A 9,734-nucleotide genomic window follows, 5' to 3' on the forward strand; every position below is an offset into this window, starting at 1 on the left:
AAATCTGCAAAAGAGGTTTTGAAAAAGGATGTTCAAAACATTGCTTCCAAACAAATCTTTGCTCGTTGGTAAGCTATTTTAAGTATTTTTGACTTTGATATCGAATATATTAGAGGAGATATGAATTCTATCCCTGACTTCCTAACTCGTGAATTCTTGCAGACTCCTCACAATGATCCCGAGAAAGAAGACTGAAGAATCATCAAAAGAAAAAGCTTCTGCTTCTACTTCAAAGAAAACTTCATCCAAACCCCAAACTTCCTCTCAACAACTTACACTAAGCCAACCCAAAATGACTTCCCAAAGCCCTATTGTCTCATGGAATGCCTTATTCCAGAAAGAAATAGATCAACTTGACCAACCTTCAACTTCCCAAACTCCTCCAGAACAACTATCTCCAAATGACTTGCAAGTTTGGCTTGCAGGCCTCATTAATCACCCACAACTTTGCCAGTCCCTCAGAGATTCGCTCCCAGAAGGACAGCCCAAAAACTTTTAACTCAAGCTTGCTCTCAAGAAGCTGAGAGAGAAATTATTGTTCAAAACCAAAAAACTCTCTTCCAAAAATAACTTTCTCAAACAGTTTCAACTCCAAAACTTGTTCCTTCGACGGATTTGACTTCAAAATCAAACGAACCAGTGGTTTCACAAAACTTTTCTCAAAACTCTGGTTCAGCATTCAACTGGATTTTAAAGGATTCTTATCAAAGTATTTTAACTATTGAAGATGGATTTTATGATTCTAACCCTCGTTTATGTGCAGCTAAGTTCTTTGGTTCTTGGCACTACAAGCCGTGGGATAAGTCTAAAGATCCAGCCTACTACCAAAGTATCTTGATTGAAACTGGGTCGGTCAAAATTAAACACTTCCCAGAAAACTCCCCTGTCCCAAACTATTCCACCTGCACTATACTCAAAGTTATCCACCCTGCCAATTGGGGACAAGACTTATCTGCCCCAAAGAAATTTCAAGCTAAATTTGGCCAAAGCCTCCCTTCTACTACAACTTTCACATATTGGGATTACCACCAAGCTTGGATGAATGCTTTTCTAATCCAAAACCCCAGCAACTGTCACACTTGGCTATTTTTCTTCCAGACCGTCTCCAAATTTCACTTTCCCAGATGGTTTGCCCAATGGTGGAGCTGGATGGGAGCCATCCCCGAAATATTGCCCTCCGAAATCAATCAAGGGTATACAACTTTCAAAGCTCGCTATAAGCATACAACTGAAGAAGACATATTTCATCCTCTCATACTATTTGCTTCGAACTTCTTTGTGCCATGGGTTCTTTCATGGGACTATGGTTACAAAACTGATCAACTTCTCCAAGGGCCAGTTCTAATTAGCAAGTTCAAAATTAGATGGTGGTCCAAATTTCAAAAACATCAAAAGGCCTCCTTAGAAACCGTGGAACAATGGCTGCTCAAACAGCCTAAGAAGCAAAGACAACTTCCCCCAACTTCGGCCCAAAACCCTACGACCTTTTTGGCCCAAAAATCAAATGCTCAATCCCTCTTGGCCCAAGCCAAGTCTGAAGAAGAATATTTTACTATCATGCAACAACTGCTGAGTAACAGGTTTTTTACTTCGAAAACTCCAAGCTAAGCTAGCTCATCTTCTGATGTTGTCAGTCTCGGTAATGATAACGAGGATGACTGCTTTGGAATATTATCTGCTTTAAAACACCAATAACTCTTCACATGCCTACAGTTCAAGGTCAACTTTTTCAAGACAACTTTTGATCATCACATGGCTACAGGAACTCCACTTGCAACAACTTTTGACATTTTCCACTCCACTTAAATATCTTTTTACCTTTCACATGTGTAATAGTAACTTATAATCATTGTAAACCTCTTTCCTTCATCTATAAAAGGAGGAGGCTCTCTACTTCATTTTACAAGTTTTTCCTTTCAAGTTTTCTTAAGGATACCTCTCCCTTTCCTTATTCTATCTCCTTGTAAGTGTCCGGTATCAAAGCTTCAATAAAACTATCTTCTTACAATTTTTATTTTCTTCTTACAATCTTTATTTGTTTTTGAATCTATATCTGTGGCTGGTTCTACCGCCCATATTTTTATGCTTTTATGACTTCTTGTTTTATTCTTTATATCTATATCTGTGGCTGGTTCTACCGCCCATAATTTTATGCTATTATAACTTGTTGATATATATATATATATATATATATATATATATATATATATATATATATATATATATATATATATATATGGGGTAGTAAGTTGCATGGAATTGTATGAGTTTGGAAGATGGGAAAATTTAGGGTTTATGGAAATTAGGGTTTTGGGCGAAATGTTGACTAACTGGGTTTATTATGCCTAATTGTGGTCATTTGGTGAATTTTGAGTTGGGAATTAACATGAATTGATGAATGAAATTGGAAGAAGTAATGATGGTAGAGTTGCTGGATTCTGGACAGCCAGAGTCCTATCCACTTAGGTGGCTATAAGTTGAGCTGTATGACTCCAATTGGTGTGAGGCTAATTGGGGATGTAAATTAAGACCCAAAGCGACATTTTTCATGTAGAAATCTTGCCCAAAAACTGACTACAAATTAGTTTAAAATTAGAGTGAATCCGGATTTGGTACCCTGCTGCTGGACAGAATTGACCATATGAATAGTACATGTTCAAATGGTCATAACTTGGTGTAGAAAGGTCCAAATGACCTAATTTTTGAACCATTGGAAATTTTAGGCATAGTAGAACAACTTTCATGAAGAACACAAACTCAAATTCTGACCATAACATATTCAAATTGCTAACCAAATTTGACCTATCAAAACTGCCAGAACCAAGAATTTGCCTAGAATTCTAGACAATGACCAATCCGGCCAGCCATAGTAAAGATGGCATAACTTGAGCTACAAAACTCTAAATAGATTGATTCAAAAGGAGAATTAAAGTAGACACATTAAGGTACAACTTTGATGAAGGAAGTTTAGCCAGATTTCCACTGTAGATTGGTCCAATGGAACAGTAAACATAGGTAACCAAATCTGAAATTTTGGAAATTCTCTTAGGAAGCCTTGAATTGCAATTGGCAATCAATGCCAACAAAATTGTGACCCAAAATGTGGTATGACCATGAGTTTAGAAATGGTATACCTAGTATGTATGAAAAGTCAACATTTTTCATAACTAGTCAAATAAATAGTAACCCCATAACCATAAATACAAGAATTCAACTTATGAGACCTAATAGGTAAATTTATGCAAAAATGAAATTATTGTTGGATTAATTCCTAGAAATAGTTGAAGGGGTATTGAAACACTTTAAAATTATATGTTTCAGTTGGAAAGGAACCACTCAAGGAAAGACAAAAGATTGGATTAGATCAAGACAACCAAAGAGGTTTGTGCACAACTAGTCTTTAATTAATAAGTGTTTTGCATATTTTAAATGATTTTATTTCTACATGATTTATGTTTATTAAGTCAGGATGTGTTTCAATAATTATTGAAAATTGTTATGGTATGAATGAATTTGGTTTTGGAAATTGTGATTGAAATAAGGTTTGCATGGAAAATATTGATTATTAAGATTGGCTTGAGAAAAAAAATTATAATGTGATTATATATTCATAAAAAGGGGCAATGAATTTTATAATGTTATTTTATATCTCACAACTAATGCTTAACATGGTTATTACCCGTCCCTCATTTGTTGAGAAGACATTGGTGTTAGCTTTGTTTTGAATACCATGGTATGTGCACATTGATAATTTGATCTTCCTCATGTAAGAGGTTAGATCTAAGTTGAAGATGGCCCTTTCAGAATTTAATTTGTTATGATGTAATGGATGGAATGTGCATAATTCGATCTCCCCTACTGTAGGGAGTGAGATTAACTTCGAAGATGGCCCTTACATATTAGTCTTACATTAAGTTAGTGAGAATAAGAATAGATTTGAAAGTGAGCAATCGTGTTTTCCAAGTTATATCTTATGCACAAATGATTTAAAAGAGATAATTTATTTTAGTTGGTTTATATTTTTATACTTTTCCCTATTTAGTGAAATTTAATATCTATTTCAATAAATTGATGGGAATATTATAAATATCCATTTATGATTTGGTAAATTGTAATTATTGATCAATGTCATTTGAACAAATGATTTACATTATTGGAAGCATTGATTTTGATTTTATGAATTATGATGAAATTAAATATTTTCAAATTATTTGTTATGATTTTGTCAATGTATATACATTTTAAATTATAGTTGTGCACCACTGAGTTCACCGCTCAACGATAACTTTGTATGCTATCGCAGGTGAAAGGAAGGATAGAGCAGTTGAGTGAGATCACTTGAAGCTGTGCTTTGAAGACAGGCTGGGGTTAATTTTGGGTATATTATACGTATACCTCTAAATATTAGATTTTGATGTAAGTATGTAATTATGTGTATGTAAGTACGCTCGAGCAGTTGTACAAAACTCTTGTAATATTATTTTGGTATGTAATCAAATGTAAATTATTATTATATTAATTTGAGATTTTATTTATCTGTATAATTTTTGTAATATTAATTTTATTACCCTAATGAATGTAGTATTCAAATTTCTTTCTGAATTTTGTAAATAATGAATTAATTTCTTTATAATGGGTTCTATTGAGAATAAATTGAGTTGATAGCTTGAAATGAATTGTGAAATGTTGAAATTTGGATTGGAATGTTTCTGTATGAAATTTCCTTTTCAGGTGAATTGAAGAACTGTTTTTACCCAGTTTTAGCTGTAATCAGGTGAATTTTCCGTAAAATTTTAAAAATGCCTAATTATTACTAAATAAGTTTTATGACACGTCCTTGAGTTGAAAACACTCAAGATAAATTTTTATCACAATGCTAAATTTAAAAATGCATTTGTTTTGTCAAAATCCCTTGTAGTATATTTAATAGATTATCGGTAGGTGAAGTTTGATAATTTATTAGATATACTATGGAATCATGTCATACCTTACAGAGGGGTAGGGTGTGACAGCGAATGCCTTTTTAATAGCTTCACAAGCGGTTTCATGATTTAGTTACTCGACTTGGATGGCCTCTGCATTAAAACGATCAATATAACTTCTTAGTGACTTGCCTAGATTTCGTTCAACCATTTATAAGTTAGATGACCATTTTTTAGGCGGGATGCAGTTGATGAATCTTTGCTTGAACTCTATAACTAGGTGCTAGAAATTCATAATTAAGCTGGGTTGGAGATATTGATACCATTTTTTAGCAAGCCCTGTCAGAGTTGATGGGAAAACCCTACACAGGATGAAGTCATTAACATTCTGCAGTTACATTGCAACTCTGAAATTTGCTAGATGGCTCTTTGGGTCAGACTTGCCATCATATTTATCCAAGGGGGGCAACTTAAACTTTGAGGGAAAGGGTTTGGCCATAATCTCATCTATTAATGGAGAGTAGTTGCCCATAGCAAAATCTTTATCAAGATCAAAATTGTTTTGAAATTTGGGAAGGGCCTTAACTTTGCCTTAGTTGATGCCTCCCTTTGTGAAATTTGCTTCAAAATCACCAACCTTTTCCTTACCTTTAGGCTGTTGCTGGTTTTGGGGATTTGGAATGGCACTATTCTTAGGGCTCCTAAGCTTTCTAGTTGAATGTTCTAGTTTTTTAGACTAGCGTTTTTTTGCTTCTAGCTCTTTGATACACTGTATCAGCTGTTCAAAGGTCATGGGGGTTTAAGGTGGGGTATTTTCAGCAATAATGGCAACATTGGTGGTACCATTACCAGTAGGTGGATCAATAGGGAGCGATGGTGGTTCCATGGGTGAACGGTTTGAGGTTATGATGATAACAGTGGGGAAGAAGAAATAATAACCATAGAAATTTGATTTTTATAGGAAAAAATTATCAAAGTAATCTTTCCCACAAACAATGCCAATAATGCTGCTCTCCTTTTCTGCGGATTGTGGATATTGGATTCTAGGATAGGATCTGTAAGAGAAGAAAACACTAAGTGGGTTAGTTGACCACCACTGTAATGCTTAAGTTAATGATGAGAACTAGATTTTAGGATAAATAGTTAAAACTGAGTAATGCATATACTTAATGACCCTTATATAGGCTTTCAACATATATTAATGTTAAGATTAAGAATCTGTAGTTGATTAGTTGAGTCCTCAGATAGATGAGATTCTGATCATGATGGATATTTCAAGATCCTTATCCTCAAAAGTGATCCAAGTATCACTAGTATAGTTAGGCAAGTAACTCTCTTATTCGAGTGTCCGGGTGTCATCTAGTTCAGACTGCTTATTTCTCATTTACTCAGTTATTCGTATTTTAGTGGTTGTAATATCATTCAGAACACATACCTTGAAGAATTCTTAAATGTTTCTAGAAGGAAAAGGAAGAAAGGAAGAAGAAGAAAGAAGAAAGAAGAAGGGAGGTGGGGAAAGCTTGCTGAATTGGAGAGATGGAGTTAGAGCTCTTTTTCCTGGGTTGCATCATTCACCCTTGTGTCTTTTTTCTCCTCTCTCTTTCAGGTATTTATAGGGTTCTAATTTAGAGTTCTAGAGAGATAGGTAACTCTATTCCTATAGGATTTAGAAGTGCTAATGGGATGGGGATAGGAACAAGGTTAGGGATAAGTAGAGATAAGTAGGAATAAATAGGGATAATAAAAAAATAAAAATAGATATGGACAAAGGAGAGAGAGAGATTGAGTAGGAAAGGGAGAGGGAAAGAGAGAGAAACTCTTCCCAATTAAATTCTTTATTTCTTTTACTAAAAATAAAAGAACTAAAAAATGGTGGGCTTTTATTCATTTAATTAAAATCCCCAGCTAGGCCTTATTGGCCTTAAAGAGCCTCATTAGGTCCAATTAGGTTTTTTTAATAAAATAAATTTTCAAAATTAAATTTAAACAAAAATAAATTTCATTTAAATATAATTGAATTTTTTTCACTCTTTTAAATTATTTTATTAAAAAAGTTGCGACACATATGACTATCCATTTTTAATGCCTCTAAATATATCTCACACTCATACATTTTTTGTCATTAGGTTTCTCACTGCCTCAATGCACATGCTTTCAATGTCGCACAAATAGGGGTCTACAATTTGCCCTTCAATTTGGCGAGATTTGAAATCAATGCGAAAGCATTGCTCAAATTTCATTCAAGTGACAACACAAATATTTGGAAGCTTGTTTGAAAGCAAGTGAAATTATAGCTATGAGGATTGAGTATGTCTTGCTCTATCGACACTCTTTACCTGAGCTAATCTCTGGATTTTTGAATTATGAGAATAGCTATGGTCTCATAACAACAACAACCATTATGCAATTCAATATGATTTTTGAAAGTCACGTACATCTTTCTTTGTAAATCACCCTCTGTGTCATAGGACTAGTTATGGTCTCACAACAGTGCAAATCGAGTGTATTTTACTTTATTAATACACCTTACATGTTATGGTACCAGCTATGGTCCCACACAGTGATAAATTTGTGATTTGAAATTTTGAGTGTATCTTGCTCTATCAATGCCCTCTGTGTCATAGACTAGCTACGGTCCCACAACAGGTGTACCTTTCTTTATTGATGCACCCTATGTGTCATGGGACTAGCTACGGTCCTATAACAATGACAACTGTGTAATTTTAAAATTTGTGAATTCGCATTTAGGACCACAGTCCTAAACTGTCTATGTATCCTCTTTTTTAAGAGGAATCAGACCACACATAATTCGACACTTGAAAAGTGTGATGATGCAAGATCTTCTATGCTTTATACACCTACAAGTGACATATTGATACATGATCTTCTATGCCTTATACAACTATATCATGCACCCTAAACAAAGTCTAAGGACTTACCAAAAAAATTGATCTGTCATTTGAAAACTGTGGTGATGCATGATCTTTTACACCTTATATAACTATGTCGTGCACCCTAAACAAAGTCTGAGGACTTATTAAAAAAAAAACTAATATGTGATTTGAAAACTGAGATAATTAGATCTCAAAAGTGCCTATGATCTATGTGATTTCTATCCTTCAAGTATGCGTGTTTATTTTCACTGGGGAATATCTTTTAAAACTTCAATAGGAATGAATATCACTCGGGACTTCTTAAAAATTTCAAAGCTTCAATGGCGGTATTGTAGAAAACCTATTGGGGAGATCAAGATTTTTCAAAACTTTTTTAAAAAATCACACAAAAAGACTACCTCTAGGTCAGAATACAATTTCTCTTTGATTTTTCTCTAAAGTCCCTTTTCCTTTTTACTATGGCTTGTCATTTTAAGATCATGTTTAAGCTCATGCCTTGTCTTGATTCATTCTGCTCCTTCTCTTCTGTGTGTTTTATTCTTTGTGCCCTAATTTTTGCTTCAAATGCCCTTTCGGGTTTTCATCTCAGTGGGCTTGCTCTAACTTTTCCCTAAGCTGCCCTTTTAGGTTTTCAACTAAGCGAGCCTCTGTTTTTTTTTTTTTTTAAGACTATTATCAGAGAATTCATACGATCGACTCTTTTGCTGAAAGCTCTTAACCTATCATAACGAGAAAAATTTACATTGAATCTAAAATATGTGATCCTTCCACTTAACTATTTGATACAACCTTCAAAACACAAGCATTTGTAATCATAACTAAATAGAATATATTTCTTATCATGCAATAAAAACTTTCTTTATTAATTCAAGTGCACCATTACCCCCCTTTTAAATTTAATTTTGCCAAATTTCTTATCTTTCAAAATCAGAAAATAAACTTTATAACCTGCTAAATGTCCTTTTAGGGTTTTCTGTACAAATCTTCACTCACTCTCCTTTTGCCTAGACCACCTCTTTGAGTTTTCAACCTAGTGTTTATTATTATAATAAACAATGTGAAGATAGAAAATCAACATGTGCAGAGTTGTAAGTTCCCTCCAAATTTATTACATGAACATGAATGTCATGAGCATATGAGACCATCTAAAGGCATATAAACATGAAAGACTAGATATATGGTATGTTTCTTAAATATTCATAACTTAGAACACATACCTTGAGGAATTCTTGAATATTTCTAGAAGAAAAGGAAGAAAGAAAGAAGAAGGGAGATAGAGAAAACTTATTGAAGTAGAGAGATGGAATGACAACTTTTTTTTCCTAAGTTGCGTTGCTCTCCCTTGTGTCTTTTTCCTCCTCCCTCTGGCAGGTATTTATAGCGTTCTGGTTTAGAGTTCTAGAGAGATAGGTAATCCTATTCCTAATAGATTTAGAAGTGCTAATGAGATAAGGATAGGAATATGGATAGGGATAAGTAGGGATAAATAAGGATAAATAGGAATAAATACGGATAATAAAAAAAATAAAATTAGACAGGGATAAGGGGAGAGAGAGAGAGAGAGAGAGAGAGAGAGAGAGATTGAATAGGAAAGGAAGAGGGAAAGAGAGAGAAACTCTTCCTAATTAAATTCTTTCTTTTTTTTATTAAAAAATAAAAGAAATAAAAAAATAATGGGCTTTTATTCATCTAATTAAAATCCTTTACTAGGCCTTATGGGCCTTAGAGAGCCCAATTAAGTCCAATTAGGTTTTTTAATAAATAAATTCTCAAAATTAAATTTAATCAAAAATAAATTTCATTTTAATTTAATTAAACATTTTTTTACTCTTTTAAATTATTTTCTTAAAGAAAGATTCCACCTATATAGTATCCATTTTTAATACCTCTAACTATATCTCACAGTCGTACAATTTTT

The sequence above is a fragment of the Hevea brasiliensis genome, chromosome 16 (assembly GCF_030052815.1).
Source record: "Hevea brasiliensis isolate MT/VB/25A 57/8 chromosome 16, ASM3005281v1, whole genome shotgun sequence".
NCBI classification, from domain to species: Eukaryota; Viridiplantae; Streptophyta; class Magnoliopsida; order Malpighiales; family Euphorbiaceae; genus Hevea; species Hevea brasiliensis.